General features: G+C 45.6%; 1 protein-coding gene and 1 long non-coding RNA gene across 4 annotated transcripts in view; one reads left to right on the top strand and one right to left on the bottom strand.

Moving 5' to 3' along the window:
- ora2 (olfactory receptor class A related 2) overlaps positions 1 to 20271 on the bottom strand; it is a 60200-nt gene that overhangs the window by 29018 nt on the left and 10911 nt on the right. The window lies entirely within an intron of this gene.
- On the top strand, positions 4446 to 6089 carry LOC115247567 (uncharacterized). Its single transcript, XR_003886612.1, has 2 exons — positions 4446 to 4758; positions 5347 to 6089. It is a non-coding gene; the product is annotated as an uncharacterized lncRNA (long non-coding RNA).

The raw sequence follows: 20271 nt of genomic DNA, 5'->3' as shown, positions 1-20271 counted from the left end.
GCAACTCTACATCAACTCATTGGCACAGGCATTCTGACTTCAGAAAAGCGCAAGTTTATTAAAGCAATTAGATATAGAGGAAAAACAACAACATCCCAAGCTGAGGGCGCGGGCGAGGCAATTCCCGTGAAAATGATCAGTGTCACCAACCCTAAAAATTATGGACACTGGGAACGTGACTGCAGAAAGAAACGTGACCAGAGATACAATAGACAGCAGCAAGGTTCTAATCCACCCCAGCAATGACTAGAACCGGAAAAAGATGTCACAAATTAAAATCAGAGCAAAAAGTAAAAAGTGTAAAAAAAAAGCCACACCATTTTTGGCGAGCCAGCCAGGAGGCAGTGACCAGGCCGGACAACTGCAGGTGCCGGGTGGAGGCCAGGAACCCCACGAGCCCATATATCCACCAACGCCAGGTGAGATACCAAATTCTTTTTTTCCTTTTAAAAATTTATGGGGATCCAGCCGCCATCGGACGCCTGTGGTTAGAAGGTACCAATAAACTGTCTCCTAAGAACCTAGTACTAAAAACACAAATTGTGTATGTGAGCAGTAGTAAGCTGGTAAGCGGGCCCAACCATAATCGTGTGAGTGAAAATAAGATATATGGATCATTGAAAATGCATATTTAATCTGTTGATTTGTATTGCTATATCTCTTAGAGGTTTGGGTAAGAATAGTGTGTACAATAGTGTACATGTTGGTGATGTATGGGAAGAGCGAACAGGGAAAGTTCAGACGGCCTGGAATGAGAGTTATCCAGGGAGAGATTAGAAGGACGGTGTAAGGAACAAGCAGGTTGAGCAGAAGGTTGCTTGTGAAAGGTTGTTTGGTGAAACAGTTACACGAGGGTTTACATTGAGCAGAATATTAAAGTTTGTTTTAAAGGACAATCATACAGAGGTATGTATTGATCAGTATAAGTTAAAAGTACCGCCTGAGACGTCAACCACTGTGCCTTCAAGGAGTGGTCCTAGGCAGGGAAAGGACAACTGCAGGAAGCAGTGTAAGGTTAAAAGCAGGAACTTGCAAGGAGCAAGCTCAGGCGTGTTGTGTTACGTATGATATTATGTGTTATTAAGGTGTAAACAGTAACAAGGGTGACGGTGGAAGGATAGAATTTATAAAGATTGAAAAAGTAAATTGTTGAGGAAATTGACGTAAATGAATAACTTACATAAATTAGTTAAAGGGATACACATAATAGAATAAGATCACCCCTATTATAAAAACGACCAAATTAAAACCTGTATTGGCCAGAGCTAGGGCAGTAAAAGGAGGAACGGGATTGAGAGAAGTGGGAATCTGCCGAGTCACCAGAGGTTGCTGTGAACCGCCATAAAACATGGGCTCCAACAAAAGCAAGCAGACGAACGAGAACACCGGTGAAGGTAATCCTTGCCACACATCCAGCAAACAAACGAAAAATTCAACAATGCATGAAAAACTGGCACAAAATGACATCGGGAAGGAATCGGTGGCCTCCTGAGGGCAGTTTTGATCCTAGGAAATGTGATGAAGTGGAGGAGGAGCTAAGAAATAAAGATAAAAAGCATGAAGAAACTCACATGTGGAAAAGACTGGGAAATGCAGAGCAGAGGGACATCCTGCAGTACTTCAGGATGGAAGCCACCAGAAACCCAACGATATGGAGAGACACCGATCATAGGCCCCCACCCTATTCCCCAGATAGGGCAGGACAGTTTGTAGTAAGGGATGAAGATAGGGTAGAGGGAAGGATCACAGGAAGGGTAAGAGTCATAATGAATGAGGATGAGGAAGAGACAAGGGAACAGCCAGAAAGATGCATGCACCTCAACCACACAAAGGTGGTAAAATATAGGAAAGCCACCCACAAGAGTAAAACTGAAAACATAAGGGAAAGCCAGAGAAAGGAAAGAGGAAGGACGGTTCAAAAGACCAATAACACACAGTGCAGAATTAGAAGCCGAGACATCACAACAGAAGAACAAAAGAGATCACATTACTCCTGTACTGGTGTCGCTTCATTGGCTGCCCGTTAAATTTAGAATAACTTTTAAAACCCTTCTTCTGACCTACAAGGTCCTCAGAGGCCTAGCTCCATCCTACCTGGAGGAGCTAGTGATACCCTATCAGCCCAATAGACCGCTCCGCTCTCAGAATGCTGGTCTACTTGTGGTTCCCAGAGTTTCTAGGAGTAGAATGGGGGGCCGAGCATTTAGCTACCAGGCCCCCCTGCTTTGGAACCAGCTCCCTGTCCAGGTACGGGAGGCTGACTCCATCGCTACTTTTAAGATCAGACTCAAAACCTACCTCTTTGAAAAAGCTTACTGTTACTAATTCAGTAGTTCCAGCTACTATCATAGACAGACAAATTATCATACTTAGGGGGTCGTCTAATCGTTAGGTCACATCTTAGTTATGCTGTTATAGGCCAAGGCTGCCGGGGTCCGGAAACATGATCACCTGACAGGCCTCTGTCACTCCACTGGGTCATGCTTTCCTCTCCTCATCAAGCAGACTAGTTATGCTGATTCTTGTGTAGTTTTTCCTGCTTCCCACCCCCCCTTCTATTTATTTGCAGGTATCACTGCCATCGGAGCTGCATAATGACCGCCGGCCCCGTTGAAGTGATTGTGCATATTTTTTGTTTGTGTTTCTGTGCTCTGTGCCTCTCCTCTCCTCTCCTCCTCCTTTTCCTCTCCCTCTCCTCTTCTTTCCTCTCCTCTTTCCCCTCCTCCTCCTCCTCTCCTCTACCTCCCCTTCACTCTACCTCTCCTCTCCCCCTCTCCTCCCTATCCTATCCTCTACCTGTCCTCCCACCTCTCTTCTCTCTTTACCCAGCCGGCCATCAGCAGGAGGGTCCCCCTACATGAGCCTGGTCCTGCTCAAGGTTTCTTCCTGTTAAAGGGGAGTTTTTCCTTGCCACTGTTGCTTGTCTGGGGTCAGGCTCTGGGATTCTGGAAAGCGCCTTGAAACAATTTTGATTGTACAAGACGCTATATAAATAAAGATTGATTGATTGATTGAAGAGATCAGGAAGAGAAAAACAAGCCAGAAAATTCATCTGAAGGAGGACAACGACCAAAATGACAGACCAGTCAGGAGAAGATTCCGAGGGTCTGGCCAGATTCAGACCCGACTCCAGCAGCGAACCGCCCCAAAGCTAAGTCAGCACAAACCTTTGATTTGCAACTACAGATGGAAAAGAAGGAAGCAGGTGATAAGATGACTCTACGATGACAAATGAAGGACCGGCCTCAAGAGGGTACATCAGGCGAAGTGTGCCACAAAATGTGCCCGCTGGTGGCCAAAGGAGCCCAAGGTGATAATCGGTATGTGCCGTGGTCTTTCATGGACATAACACTTGCAGGAAAATTGACCCCCCCTGGCGGAGGGAGCTGACAAGGGGATCGAGAAGCTCGAGGAAATCACTGGAGGGATCAACCTGGCAGGTGGCGACATCAAAGCGCTGCTGATAAAAACAGCAGGACAAACAGCCGCTGCAGAGATCTTCAGGGCAGCCGGATACAGAGGTATGACAATCACGTGCACACGATGAGGTGCCCTTCGACCGTATGCGAACCAGAGTACGGACGGCCCTGAGAGAGAGAAGTACCCCTCACGCATGGACCCCACCAAGTTAGAAAAAGAATTTTTGAAAGACGACGACAACCCTTCACAATTTCTGCATAATTATCAGAAAATGTGGAAAACCGAGACTGGGAGTGAGTGGGACCACACAGAAACAAAGGCCTTGTTTATGATGTACATAAAGAATGCTATGCCAAAAGTACAAGACAAGCTAAATGGCGTGGTAGGGCTGATGAAAATGCCCTGGCACGTCTTCTGAGCATATAATTCACTATGTCAATGCTTACAGGGCCGAGAAGCAGGCCCTTGAAGACCAGAACAGGATGCTGGCCAACAAACTGACTCAACTGCAAACAGGGGAACTGGCAAAGCAGAAGAAAGACCGAGAAAAACCCAAGTCCCAAGCTCCAGTGAGGGCAGCTGACCCAGAGCCCGAGAAAGGACCGACAGTGGAGAGGGTGATGCAAGCACCCATAGTCACACCCGTAATGTCTCCACATCCTACTCCACAGGTGATACCTGCTGTGCCAACAACACAAGAGAGGTGGCGTTCCCGCAGACTGCTGTGCTTGTGATCAGTCTCAGATCAAATAGTAGTAAAAGTGAAGACAGTAGCAGATGTAAACACCACAAGAGGTGGCGTTCTCGCAGACTGCAGAGAGAATATAAAAAGGTGCTGCAGATGACAGGACCCCGAGTTCTCTCTCTGCTACGACCATGAGTGCACGTTACAAGGCTGAAGAGGCTCTAGAGCTGATTTTTACAGATGTCCAACAAGACAGCTCTGATTCAGAAGTGGAGGATTTATCAGAAGATGGGGAGGAATACAATCCAGAGCATGATGAATCGTCTTCAGAGGAAGAAAACCCTGAAGCTGAAAGAGACTTTCCTTTCAAAAAATGGCAAAATAACATGGTCCTCAACAGAATATGACCAACACGGCAGGCATGCAGAAGAAAACGTCATAAAGATAACCCCAGGGGCCACAATGCCACTCAAACTCTTTCACATCTACTCAAGACTGCTACGATTTGATGACCGTGAGTCAAGACCAGCAAGACGTGTGAGACAAACTTGCAGCCATAAGAGATGTCTGGGACAAGTCGGTGGAGCGGCTGCCCTATCTCTACAATCCAGGGCCTGACGTAACAGTGGATGAGCAACTGGTTCCATTTAGAGGTACAGTGATCCCTCGTTTATCGCGGGAGTTGCGTTCCAAAAGTAACACGCGAAAAGTGAAATCCGCGAAGTAGCAACTTTATTTTTTTTTAATTATTTTACAATGCAATACTGAACAGTAGAATGAAACCAAACATCAAAACCTGTTTTAAAGACCGAACTTTGTTTAAAACAATAATTTTAATATAGTAATACTGTACAAGATTGGAAACATTGTCACTCGCGTATTTCCCAGTCCCAGCTGTGCCTCTGCGTCCTGACTCCGCTCCGCTGTAGCGTCTGTTTCTACTGAAGGCGCAGGAGTCTTTCTCCGAGAGAAGAACATTGTTATAGGCAGTTGTTGGCGCTCTCTTTTTCTGGGCAAGAAGATTTTTATAAACGGATATGCCACCTTCGATTATATTTGAGAACTGCAATGAACGACTCGCAAAAAAAATCCGCGAAGCAGCGAAAGATGAACCGCGATATAGCGAGGGATCACTGTAAACCATTTTCATATTTCTAAAAAGTGATTTTTACTATTGATTTCTTTGACTGTTTTCTGTGACACTGATACTAATCACTGATGCTAATGTCTTCTGTCCAAAGGTCGCTGTCCTTTCCGGCAGTATATGCCCAGCAAGCCAGCAAAATATGGGATCAAGTCATGGGTGGCTTGTGATGCCAAATCAAGCTATGCTACCTCCCAAAGAAAAACAAGAATGTAGTTCTGAGCACACTGCACAGAGACAGTGACATTAGCGATCGTGGGGACAGGAAGCCAGTCATCATCCTGGACTACAACCGCAACAAAGGAGGTGTGGACAACCTAGATAAGGTGATTGGAACATACAGCTGCAGAAGGATGACTGCCCGCTGGCCCCTGGTCATCTTCCACAACATCATTGATGTTTCCTCCTACAATGCCTTCGTGATTTGGAGAGAGACCAACCCAAACTGGATGTCTCGTAAGTATAACAAGAGGAGGTTGTTCCTGGAGCAGCTAGGAAAGGCACTTGTTGACTCATTGAAAGAAGGAAGCATGTCCCCCGCACAGAAGCCTCAGCAGCAGTTGTAAAAGCTATTCAGAGTGCAGGAGCTCCTGATCAACCTGAGGATCCAGCTACCACAGCCACTTCCCCAGCTGGGCCAAGTAAGAGGAAGAGATGTCAGTTTTGCCCTCAAAAGAAAGACTGTAAAACATATACTGTGTGCTGCAAGTGTAAGAAATATATCTGCAGAAGCTGTGCACTTCCGTACTGCCCTACATGTGCTAAATAATTGAATGGGTTATGTTATTTTTCATATTTTTGTACATTGTCTTAAATTGTTCACTGAAAAAAAAAAAAAAAGAAGACAGAAACTGAGTCATTGGGATGATTAAAAATGCATTCAAAACTCCTTTTTGCACATTTTTTCCTTTTCTTAAGCTATAGAAATACAAGTGAAGAGGGAAAACTCAGGTATTAACACATTTTGTGGTGAATGACAAGTTGTTTCTTCAAGCAAGATGAAATTTGGTGTTTAAAATTTAATTAAGCTGCTTATATTGCGTGAAGACGGGTCATTTTGACCCCGACGACAACGGGTGAACACAGAACATGAGGACAACAGAACCTGATCATTGTTCTAGGGCTCAGGTGATCAGGAAACTACAGGCAGTTTGGTGGTCCCCATACATGACTCCCATGGTCGACAGGGAGCTTGCTTTGTGTCCCCATTGTCCAAAGTACAACATAAGGAAGATGTTCACTCAGCCCTTGGCTCACATTCCCATGCCAGATGGTCCTTTCCGTCACCTGGTCATGGATTATGTGGACATGATTGATCGTGTGCAAGGGAAAAGATACATGCTTGTTGTTGTTTGCAGGTTTAGTAGATGGATTGAGGCATGCCCTACTTCTAAGGCAGACCACAAGGCCGCAGCAAAATTTCTGTGCAAGGCAGTGTTTCCCAGGTTTGGGATGCCTGATACTATGTCATTTGATAATGGTCCACATTTTGTTTCACAAGTCATACAGGAAATGTTCAAGGTCTTGGGGATCAAACAGAAGTATGGATGTGTTTATCATCCAGTCTCAGGGGTCGGTTGAACGGGCCAACGGCGTCTTGAAGACTAATAGCTAAGATCATGGCTGACTAATGGAAAACTGACATGGGTAGATGCCCTACCCATTGCATTAATGGCAATGCGTTCTCAGACTAACCGACTAACCCATACAACACCTCATGAGATGCTTACAGGTCGCCCCATGCTTCTGCAAACCAGAGGTCCTGTAGAGGGACCGGCCATTGCACAACTGGAGTGAGAACTGGGTGACTATCTCCGTGCATTGACTCAAATCCACGGACTTGTGTTTCAACAGGTAAAAGAAGCCCACAGCAAGGACGAGACGCACATCCCCGCTGACATTCGAGACGTTCAAGTGGGAGACTATGTATTCATACGAGTGTTTAGGCGACAGTGGAACAAACCCCGTAGGGAAGGACCCTTTAAGGTTGTGCTCACTACCCCCACTGCCCTAAAAGTTGAAGGTAAGCCCTTCTGGTTCCATAAGAACCACTGTACCTGCCACAGACCTCCCGACCCTCCTGGACACTATCCAGGCCAGTCAGAGTCTGAGCATGCTGACAGGGAGACGTATAGTCACCCTCTGGCTACTAGTCCGACATCCTCTACCTCTTCCTCCTCTACGAGCACACAGTCACGCTCCCCTACAAGCTCACGGTCACGCTCCCCACATGGGGAAAGGAGATCTGCTCGGTTGGCAGCCTGCCGGACACAACGTTCAACATCCACGGGCTCGGAGTATCCCAATTCTCCCGCTTTGTCTACTGGGTCTGATGAGCCTCCTGCTGCTGCTGCTGCGGGTGACGCAGCAGGCACGATACAGCCTGCGGACGGCTCACCAACTTCTGACGCTGACCATCTGTACCACGGGTCTGATAGTGATGAGCAGCCAGACGACACACTGGGCACATCAGGCTTACAGCAATTCACTTATCCGCTGCCGCCGAACTGGTCTCAATCCGGGGAGGACGAACCTCCCTCTGATCTCGATTAGTTGCATGCTGATGTTAACCCTTGTCGGATTAACAACGGGGGAAGTTTTGGTGTCAACTTGAACACGAACACACGCCAACACTAGATGCGTGTGCCTTGGCAATGATTACGCTAGCAACTCAGAGGGATAGTAGATAGAAATAAATGGAGAAATCAAACGTATAATGCATGTCAAAGCAGATACTTATGATTTTGTACCAACAGAAATACTGGGAACCGAGTCAATGGGTAAGCATTGGCTGGGATATCCCCAGAGCGCGGACTGTTGTGGGGAAGGGACGGTGATCATTCAGGTAAGATGCACGAAGTCAGGATGTCAGAATGACCAAACAAGACAAAGCATGACAGGGAAGGAAGCCGAAAGTAAAGTAAAATTGCTAAATTCAAGACGGAAAAGGGATCTATATTAAATTAAGAACATCCCATTGGGACACAAACATGTTCCAACAGTGGATAATGTACTCGGTAAAATCAATGTTTGAAGCAAAAAGGAACACCAAGATTGTATTGCCTTGCTACAACGCTAAAAAACTACCACGAATCCAGGAAGCGAACTAGGGGGATGCCTGGACATTACTAAATGTTTTGCCTCAGTCCTGTGCGATGCACATAGCAGGAGGCTTACCCGCATTAACCGGGGTGTGGTGATTGATAGAAAGTCTGCCCCACGTTTGCTGTCAGACGACGATATGATGTAGTAAGAGCACTACCCCCAGTGGTGCACAAACCGGCTAACATTATGTAGTATCTGACCCGTTCTATTGCAGGCTTTACATCTGTAAGGCCGTAATGTGTTTAACACCAGCCTAAGCACCATATTAGGACATGCTCCACATGTGTCCTGTGTCTTCCTCCTTTATGTAAAAGGAGCTCCTAAAAGATGACACTGGAGCCTGTGGGCCCCTGGTGTCTGCATATGAGGATGTGTCGCATGAAGCATCTTCAAGTATTCCCTTTTTTGGTAATAACTGAACGCTATACCATTGGGTTGGCCATATTGTACAGCGTGATGGTATCAGTAAAGAATGTGTTTACTCGACTGTATAAGAAGGAGGTGACGATGAAGACACCTCGGAGTTCTTCACCATCGGGACCGCGAAACCTCCCTCGGGCATGCTGCAGCGTCCGATTGATACCTGACTGTTCTCTCCAATAAACATCTTTGATAACCAAGCGGTGTTCTGCGAAGATTCCTTCCTCATCAAACAATCTCGGCAACCACCAGGAGAAGAGTCACAACAAAATTGGCGTCACGGACAGGATCGGTTGTGGCTGTCGTCTTCCTCCATCTGCCTCCTCGGACCAACCTTCCGCTCCAAGCTGGCAAAGTTAAATGCCACACCTTCCACACATTGGGGGTGATAGTTGGTTCAATTAAGCTTTTGGGGGAGTAATTTAGACACCGTAAAGATAATAGGTGTGATGTACATTTTTGTGTTTGATGTTGGGGAAATACTTCTAAATTTTTCAATTGACCTTTTGTTTTATGTTTTGTGAAAGACTGAAGTAGTGGCTCTGGAGGAGAGACAGGCCATGAGGGTTTATTACACGGCTCATTTCAGCTAAAAAGGACAGCTGATTCTGACTTTTTTTATTCGGTCTGTACACTGTTATGTACAGGATTGGCGAAAGAGCGCGTGGACACTAGGAATGTGTCGGGTTACGGCCAGGAGGAAATGATGTTAAAGTGTTAAAAAGCCGCGGGTTTCAGGATCATTTGCCTAAGTCTGTGTTTTCCTTGAGAGTACACAGGCCGGTTCTCCTTGAGGATTGGAAAACTGGGGTTATCTCCGGTCGGGGGTGTTCCTCTCTGACGTGGCTGACGAGTGCGTTTGAAGACACTCTGTTACGGTCAGGGGCCTACTTTCAGGGTGGTAAATTTAGTGCGGACAGTCGCGAGAAACAAACTGGTTTACGGGCAGCGGCGCATGCTTAAATAGGTATAAATCTGCATGGACAGATTGTATGTGTGTGTGGGGCCTGTGTGTGCGCGTGAGTCGATTCTGTGTTCTGTTCGTCTCTCTCTCTGTTAAAGTGACTTTTGGGGGATGTTACCATAGTTGTTGTCAAAATTGGGTAATATGATTGAACCTCTAAGAAAGAAAGGAAAAATCTTTTTGTACCTCAGATTGATTGAGATTTTATCTGAAGTTTGATGAGGACCTAAGGGTGGTCCTGGGGTAGTGAAGAATATCATAATTCTGTGCGGAGACAAGGAAACTGGGTGTGATCCAGCAGGACCGCAAGGTCACATACACCCACACACTCACATATACATATATGCTGAAGTAGTGGTGACCAAAGGAAAGTTGAGAAATAGAAGTAAGTTTGGTCTTGCGGATTTCTATGTTTGTGTAATATCTCTGAAGAACTTTACTTATATTGATTTTGAAAAATTATTCATATTCGCTGTTGGTGATTGGGTCCTTTGGATCTCAGGGTGTGGCTCACAGTCGCGGCTGTGTGTTTGGGCCTGCAACCAGTGGCTAGCTTGGAGCTGGCGAGAACGGATGTTCACTCTCCGACTATCGGAAGTGAACAGGAAGTGGTTCTCGACTTCAAGGGGTGGAGCTAGTTAGCTCCCCCTAGGAGTGATGCGGAGAGTCCCTCCCCACTCAACCCTCTCTCTCACTTTCTGAAGTGACAGCTTTCATCAGAAAGAAATGGAGCGCACATTTCTCTCTCCTTTATTGATCAGAGTCTGATTGTTTAATGTGTGTTGGAATTTACGAAGAGATATGCTGGGCATAAATTGCAACAGGTTTATTACTTGGCTGATTATTGTTTATGAATGATTGTTAAATGATTGTTTGCTGTTGATGATTGTTATATCATAACATAAAATAACAATTTGATAAAAACAATGATAACACATTAATTAGAAGCTTTGTTGAATTGTGCACTTTTTATTTTGTTGAAGGAGTTTTGACAGTTCATGAATTATTGAATTTTTTCTGTTTCCTTTTTACACTTTTGATGCACCTGAACATGACTCCAGTAGGGACAGACGAGAGGAGGAATTGATCTGCTGGTGGCGACGTAACGGTCTTGCACTAAGGCCAGTGAAATTTTATATGTACACACAACATAATTGTTTGGACAAACATCTACAGCGATTGTTTTGCAGATCCTTTGGACAGGTTTAGAGTCAGATCAGATTTGTTTGAAAGTTATAAGGAATTTATAAATTTCTTCAACCTTTTAATTTTATTTACACTCTTCTTTATTAATTCTTTACTATAATTCTGCTTTGCTGTTTCCTTTCATGTTTTTATATTTCTAGATTCCTATATTATTGAATTTATTTCTTTTGTATTTTTCAGTTAAACAATAGTTTTGCATTTAAATAAACAAAGCATTTACATATTAAGGTTTGAAATTTATATACCGTACTTTCCAAAGACAACTGCTACAGCAAAATGTCAAAAGTGGAGAGTAAAGCGGTTAAACGCATGACCCCAATTGAGGTGGTGCAGAAAAACAATCCCCTTGTTAAAGGCCTACCAGAGGCCTCAAAGAAATGGAACAAGCGTTGGCCAGATATTGAACAACCTTGGCCGGTTGAAGGTACCCTCAACCCTGATGTGATTCAAACAATCTGTACACTTGTTACCGCTTATAAAGCAAATGAGAAAAAAGGAAAAAGGGGGAAGTCTCGTGTAGAAAAAAAAAACCAGACTGAACTCGCAATGTTGCAACTTTTTGAACAGGAGGGACAGAAGTTGAGATTGGCTGCAAAAAAGAAACAATAGCTAAAGAAATTATTGAAAGAACCGCAAAACAGCGGCGCTTGTGGAAAAGATTAACACTCCTTTCTCTCATACAGCTCCTGTAACAACCCCTCCACCGTATGAGACAGAAACTGAATACACTGACATCTATCCACAACTTCCCGTACTCAGCCAGAAAGGCAAGTACAACATTAAAGATGATCACAACCAAACTGTTGAAAAGGGAAAGGCAAAAAACAGTCATACATTTATCCGACAACTCCAAAATCTAAATCAAGAAAAACACGAGATGATGTTTACAACACACTGCTTCTGGAGGATGATGATGAGAGCGGTACGGATGAAGCCATAGGTGGCTATGATCCCGCCATTAAGCGTGTGTTTGCTAAAGCTGAAAAGAGGGGTAATGAATCTAAAAAGAAAGCTAAGTCTGGTCAAGATCTGACCGATGACAGCTCAGGGTCAGACACTGATGAAGACTCAGACGGCAATTGTTCTTCCTCTGAGGAAAGACAACGTTCTTTGAGAAATCTCGAAAGGGGCATCGAACAGTGTCGCTTAGATATTAGCTTGACGGGAACTCCAGAAGCTCAAAAGATGCTAGAAAGAAAATTGGAAGATATGGAAAAACGGCGTAGGTCGTTAAAGAAGGGGAGGCTTTCAAGGCTGATCACTTCTGACTACGCCTTGCGTTCAAAGAAAGACAGCTCTGCTAACAAAATGTTTCCTGTTGTTCGTGGTCAAAATTTTGAGTATAAACCTTGGCAGAATTCCGACATGTCAGATATATTAGAGAAGCTACCTATCCTTCAGGAAGGGGCACACCCCTGGATTTCAAAACTGGAGGAACTTTTGATTGGAACACAACCTGCTGTTGGAGACATTAAAAGGCTCCTAGCTAATCTCATTGGTGTGTCTTCCATGGAAGACCTTTTGCAGAAGGCTGGCATGCCTCGGTTCATGGCAACTGCAGTAAATGATGCTGAACTGCTTTCTGCTCACAGGTCAGTTCTGGGGGGCGCTGAAAGACGCGTTTCCAACCAACATACATCCTGATAATATCCTCATTGAACCATTGGGTGAACAAGAAAATCCGAGAGCCTACGTTTCAAGAGCTCTACAAACTTGGCGTAATGTCACAGGCAATGATCCCGACGCTAATCAAATGGAGCAGTCTATCATTCGAGCTAAAATTCAGAAGGGATTGCCATTGCCGGTGCGCAGTAAAATAGCAGAGGTGGTTGGTCTTGGGAACATGATTAAGAGTGTTTACATTGATCACATTGCTCACCAGGTTGAACTATATCGTAGAAAAGAGCAAGAGCTGAAAAACCAAGATCATGAAACTCTCAGAAAACTTACTCAACTGCAGTTGGTGGATAATAAACGCAAAGAGAAAAAGCAAGCAGTAGTGATGGAAAGTCAACCTGATCAAACATTACAAATGCAATCAAACCGAACATCATGCCAATCGTATCAATTTCCATTGGTGACATCTGTTCCACCAGTACCTCAGCAATATTACTTACACTCTGCAGGGTTTTGCTAATGAAACCATAAAAGGTTTTGAACATCTCTCCAACACTCAGGAGTCACAGACTTACGTTGTTGAAACATGACATGGCGCTAGATTACATCTTGGCCAGAGAAGGTTTGTGTGTGTCGTTGAACTTGACAGGAGATGCTTGTTACACTCTGATTCCAGACAATGGTGATAATATAACAAGTGTGATTGACACTTTGAAGAAGATAAGAGATGCGTTTGGACCTTCTGAAAGCGCAGGAACTTCAGCGACGGCTTGGCTTCAGGACAAATTTGGTCCAATGGGAGCTATGTTGGTACAGGTTCTCAGTGCCGTCGTAGTGTCACTAAGTGTGATGTTTTGTTTTTGTACTCTGTCATTAACTTGTGCCAAGGCGATGATATTGCGTTGGATTGGTGTAGTGATGACTAGCGACCAGGTTCAGATGCCACTCTTAAGTGACAAAGCTTTGGCTGATTCAGATGAGGACATTTCTGATGAGATGGTTGATAAATATCCAGTATAATCAATAATTCAGTATCTAGTGTGACCTTCGAGTTATATTTTTATGTTATTGTTTGTATTTAACGGTGTTTGTGTTTTCCTTTCCTCCGTTGTAGTTCCGGTGACAAAGGGGGGAAATGGTTGCATAAGTTACTTAATCGTGATAATCATGTTTTGATATGTCTATTGTATTCTCTCTAATGAAACTGATGTTTTTTTTGCAAAGATACTGGCACCTCTGTTTTCTGTTTCCAGGACAGTAGTTGGGGAGCTACGTTGGGGTGACGACTATGTTGGAATGGACTCAGAAATTCAAAATGAACTGTGAAAGATGCTGGAGGACCCTGAATGAAGATGGGGAACAATTGAAGATCCTTCATCAGGGGACTGAACTACAGCTTCGAAAATCACTGTTGATGTGTTTAATGCATATATCTGAAGTTTGTGTTAAATTTACTAGGGAAATTTCATCAGTAGGCAGATGCTATGAGAACTCAGGTTTTTCCTTGTTTTGGTATAGGGAAAGGGGTCCTTAGGCAGGGAAAGGTCCAAGGTAAGGTCCGATGGGACGACCAGCCTGATCGTGGACATTTTTTGATTTTTTTCCTGAGTATCTTGTATGTGTTTGCCAAACTCTTCCCTAATATAACCTTTTTGCAAATTGGATTGGAGTACCATAGGTGGTCGCTGTCGACAGAGGGACCGTGAGAGAATTTTCCCGTCTAAAGTGTTTTGATGGTTGTAGACTGAAAGGTCTGTCGGATGGGTTTTTCACTCTCGCACTCCACTAAATTTCACATATTGTTCATGTCTAATTAATCAATCTTTTTCAAATTATACCACTATTAGTCACCGTCACTTTTATTAAACCTTGGTTATTCTTTATTTTTCGAGACTATGCAGTCTCGAAGGGGGGAAATATGTAGTATCTGACCCGTTCTATGCAGGCTTTACATCTGTAAGGCCGTAATGTGTTTAACACCCAGCCTAAGCACCATATTAGGACATGCTCCACATGTGTCCTGTGTCTTCCTCCTTTATGTAAAAGGAGCTCCTAAAAGATGACACTGGAGCCTGTGGGCCCCTGGTTGTTCTGCATATGAGGATGTGTCGCATGAAGCATCTTCAAGTATTCCCTTTTTTGGTAATAACTGAACGCTATACCATTGGGTTGGCCATATTGTACAGCGTGAGGTCATCAGTAAAGAATGTGTTTACTCGACTGTATAAGAAGGAGGTGACGATGAAGACACCTCGGAGTTCTTCACCATCGGGACCGCGAAACCTCCCTCGGGCATGCTGCAGCGTCCGATTGATACCTGACTGTTCTCTCCAATAAACATCTTTGATAACCAAGTCGGTGTCTGCGAAGATTCCTTCCTCATCAACACATCTCGGCAACCACCAGGAGAAGAGTCACAACAATTATCTTCCCTTTCTGCATAGCACGAGGGAAGGAGGTGGAAGAAGTTGTCCATAGAGAATCACTGAAATTGTCGGATGCGGGAGAACTGGTGAGATGCAGCAGAATCGACTGGTACCCGGAACTAGCCGACGGGAACACCACAGCAACCATCAAACTAAGACCGGCCCAAAGGCCCAAGTTCAATGTGAACAGATAGTACCAAATGGGGGAGCAGTAATCTATGAACAAAATTCATCCCACATAGCTCGATACAGTTTGTTTGAAAGACTTGAAAGATGGAACGAGGCCATTGGGAGATGTCTTCTGGACTTGTGAAGGTAATGACACCATGATGCCAACTCTACCTCCAAATTGGGAAGGGATATGCGCCCCATTAATGTTAACGGGACAACTGTCATTAATTACGCAAAGGGTGCAACAAAATCAGGCATCTCCTAGAAACAAGAGAAATACCGAGGACTCTATTGAAAATTGGGAATGGGACTGGAAAGCAACAAATGAAATTTATATCACATGGGATCAGGTCCCATTTGGTGTACCAGAAGATCAAGTAGCCATAGGCTCCACATGGATAAAAGCCAGGACGAGGAGCAGGGTCTATTCCAATTTATGGCTCAATTGCAAATGCTCAGTATATAGCTCGAAACAGTCGTTGGATAAATTATTTGTGGTACAATCAGAGGTTCACGAATTATACTATAAAAGGAATGACAGTACGGGAGCAATTGAACGCCACGTCAATGATGGCGTTGCAAAATAGATTTGTGATAGAATCACGTATGGCAGGAGATCAGGGAATATGTGATGAAATTGGGGAAGAATGTTGCACTCCGATACCAATGCACACAGGTGTCAACGGCAGTTTGACAGGAGTTCTGAACGAAATGAGAAGGGTACGTGACGAGCATGTAAGAAATTCCAATTGGAACTCCCAAGTTAAGAATTTCTGGGATTGGATGGGAAAGTTAGGATGGCTAAAGTATTTAAAAATGGCTGGGATGGCGCTGGGAGGAATAGTGCTGGTGGTCCGCTGCATCATCCCATTGCTCCGTATACTAGTATCACAGGACAATATCTTGTAGTACAGGTGCAAATTGAACCAGAGTCTGTTGAGCTCACAGGTATACAGCCCATCAAGATGGCGGTGCGAGCACATCGCGAGGCCCGGCGTCTCTCCGGTTTCTGCAAAATTGCAGTGATTTACCTGCCCTTCGCTAGTCTGTTCATACAGAACAGCCTCGGGTTCACATCCTACACCCGTGAACAACTTCTGGATATTAGATCGCAATGCCAGGAAACTTTTATCACCGATCTTCAACTCATCCCTGAGATCTCCAGGACGCCGGAGGCTACGCACTTTACCCAGCCGGGCGGAAGTGCTCGCAGGCGGCGTCGAGATCGTAAACAGAGGGGGAAGCGCGGAGGGCTAAGAGCTAAGCTAAGGCTAACACCGCATCAGCTCTCTTCCCAGCATTTTCCTCGCCAACGTACTGTCTTTGGTAAACAAAATGGATGAATTATGTCTCCGACTCAACCACAGTGAGACTCTCGGACTGCAATGCCATGATTCTCACGGAAACTTGGCTAAACAGTGGCATACCGGACACAGCCATCGGGCTAACCGGGCGCTCCACACATCAGGCAGACGGGACAGCTGACGACTCCGGTAAGACCAGAGGTGGGGGGTTATGCATCTACATCAACAAGACCTGGTGCACCGACTCCGCTACTCTGAGGAGACACTGCTCAGCCAACGTGGAGTTTTTAATGGTTAAATGTAGACCGTTTTATCTGCCTCGGGAATTCACATCCGTCATAACAGCAGCTTACATTCCCCCGGATGCTAATGCCACTCTTGCGATGAATGAACTTCATGCGGCTATTAGCCAACAACAGTCCGCCCACCCGGAGGCTGCATTTATTGTTGCGGGTGACTTCAATCATTCAAACTTAAAAACTGTGCTTCCAAAATTCCACCAACATGTTTCCTGCAATACAAGAGGAAACAAAACTGGACCATGTCTACACAAACATGGCTGGTGCCTATATGGCAACACCCCTCCCCCACCTAGGACAATCAGACCACCTTTGTTCCTCACCCCCAAGTATTCACCCCTCATCAACCGCGTCAGGCCATCGATGAAGACCATCAAGGTGTGGCCGGCGGGAGCAGACTCCGTACTCCAGGACAGGTTTCAACACACGGACTGGAGTATGTTTACGCCTCAGGGCAGCCGTGGCTCACACACACACACGACATTGACAATTTCACCGCACTGTTCCGGACCACATCACCACCACCGACAGCATAACCACCACATACCCCAATCAGAAGCCATGGATGAACAAGGAGGTGCGGCTCCTGCTGAAGGCGCGCAACACTGCCTTCAGATCAGGAGAAGCCCAGGCCTACAGCACAGCCAGGACTAACCTGAGGAGGGGCATCAAAAAGGCCAAGCACACCTACAAACGCAAGATTGAGGGTCACTTTTCCAGCTCTGACCCCAGGCGTATGTGGCAAGGCATCCAGGCCATCACCGACTACAAACCCAACAACTCCAGCCCCACAGTCATGGACACCACCTTCCTGAACGAGCTTAATACCTTCTATGCTCGCTTTGAAAAGGACGACAAGGACATGTAGTGAAGAAGGGTAGAAGGCATCCGGCATCAGAGGGACGCCTCAGAGGCAAAATGTGTGGTTCCAATATTTACCTTTTGACCTAGTGAGTAGGCCTTGTGATTAGGGCAGCTGAGTGCTTAAAATTACATATATAAGGTAGAGGGCCAATATAACCTGTGTGTAACCCATACTTAGCCTACCATAAAGCGTACTTAGAGAATTGATATAATCTATGTGTGACTTTTACCAGATGTACGAGCCATCACTATTACTGATTGATTACCGGAAGTAAGTGCATGTCACTATTTGAACTCTGTGGTAAATTACCATGTATATGTATCCCTGTTTGAAAACATGCTGAAGATAACAATGGGTTAATAGAAAAGTAGGAGGGTAGCCGAGGTGTGGTCTGGTTGAATAAGGAGATGTCTGCTTTTAAAAAAAATCCTGTAGGGTACACCTGACCTCTGATAGGTATGTTAAATAGTACTTAAAGGTGGAAAATGAGTAAGGAAAGCTAACCAAATGAGGGAGTCCGGGGCGGAGTAAGCCCCAGACTCCGAATAGTATAAAAGAGGGGTGATTCTTGTCAGACTTCAGACTTAGCCCGGGCTACTTCTCATGCATGGTGAATTGTGGATCAACAATAAACCATTGTTTGGATCGTGAACCAGCTGACCCTGACTCATCATTCGACTTTGTTGCGGTATCCCCACACCTCAATTCATTGGCACTGGCATAGGTATATTGACTTAATGAAAACATAAAGATTGAGTGTATTAGTGTAGGGGAAAATCCACGACAGACACTGCCACTAGGACCCCTCTCCCAGCAGACCACCAACCCATCACACTATCATCTACCGCCGTCTACACAGCCCTCAACCGGATCAATCCACGCAAGGCTGCTGGTCCTGATGGCATCCCTGGACGTGTGCTCAGGGCATGCGCAGAACAGCTCGCCGGGATTTTTACGGACATCTTCAATCTGTCCCTCGCCCACGTAGTGGTCCCGTCTTGCTTCAAGGCCACAACTATCGTCCCAGTTCCGAAGCATTCCAGACCAACCTGCCTCAATGACTACCGCCCGGTAGCACTCACCCCCATCATTATGAAGTGCTTTGAGCGGCTGGTCCTGGCTCACCTGAAGGACTGCCTCCCAACCACACTCGATCCACACCAGTTTGCCTACCGCAGCAACAGGAGCATAGATGATGCAGTCTCACTCTGCTCACACACCTGGACAACACGAACACTTATGCACGATTGCTGTCTTCAGCTCAGCTTTCAACACCGTCGTCCCCTCCAAGCTGATCACCAAACTTGGAGACCTGGGCATCAACCCCTCCCTCTGCAACTGGACTCTGGACTTCCTGACCGACAGACCACAGCATGTTAAGTCAGGTCACAGCTGCTCCACCACCATCACACTCAGCACCAGTGTGCCACAAGGCTGTGTGCTGAGCCCGTTCCTCTACTCTATTCACCTACGACTGCAGACCTGTACATGGATCCAACTCCATCATCAAGTTTGCAGATGACACAACAGTGATCGGTCTCATCAGCAACGACGAGACAGCCTACAGAGGGGAGGTAGAGCGCCTGACCACATGGTGCGCTAACAATAACTTGGTCCTCAACACCAGCAAGACCAAGGAGCTCATCGTGGACTTCAGGAAAGCAAGAGGAGGCACACAGGACCCCATCCACATCAACGGGATGGCCGTCGAGCGTGTCTCCAGCTTCAAGTTCCTGGGGACCCACATCTCAGAGGACCTGTCCTGGACCACAAACACCTCCAGCATCATCAAGAAGGCTCACCAGTGCCTCTTCTTCCTGAGGACACTTAAGATCCAGCTATCCTCGGCTGTCCTGGTGAACTTCTATCGCTGTGCGATAGAAAGCATCCTGACCAACTGTGTCAGTCTGGTATGGAAGCTGCACTACCGCTGAGCACAAGGCCTTGCAGAGGGTGGTGAAAACTGCCCAACGCATCACAAGGACTACACTCCCTGCCATCGGAGATGTCCAGAGGAAGCGCTGCCTGCATCGAGCACGCAGCATACTCAAGGACTCCTCCCACCCGGCCCACACACTATTTTCCCTCCTGCCCTCCGGGAGGCGCTACAGAACCCTCAGGACTCAGACCAGTAGACCGAGGAACAGCTTCTTCCCCAGAGCGGTGTCCCTGTTGAACTCCTGCTGACCCTTACACACCTCACTACAGCAGTTTAAACAACTCACTAGCTTAGTAACCAACATAGCTACTGTTTAAACCTGTCCTGTGCACTCATGCACTCTATCATCTGTACAGTCATGGCCAAAAGTTTTGAGTGACAACTATTTATACAAAGTCTGCAGTTTCAATTTTTAATAATGGAAATTTGTATATACTCCAGAATGTTATGAGGAGTGATCCACTCCACTGCAATTATTTGCATAGTCCCCATTTGCCTTGAAAATGAACTTTATCACTAAAACCACATTTCCACTGCATTTCAGCCCTGCCACAAAAGGACCAGCTAACAATTTCAATGAAACACAGGTGTCACACACATTAACACAGGTGTGGGTATTCATGAGGACAAGGCTGGAGACCAATCTCAGGATTGAGTGACTTGACACTTGTTCCTCATCTGTTAGTCATGGTTACCAGCAAGGAAA

The sequence above is a fragment of the Takifugu rubripes genome, chromosome 21 (assembly GCF_901000725.2).
Source record: "Takifugu rubripes chromosome 21, fTakRub1.2, whole genome shotgun sequence".
Lineage (NCBI taxonomy): Eukaryota > Metazoa > Chordata > Actinopteri > Tetraodontiformes > Tetraodontidae > Takifugu > Takifugu rubripes.
The sequence above is the reverse complement of the archived record's forward strand: the minus strand, read 5'-3'. Positions and strand labels throughout refer to the sequence as shown.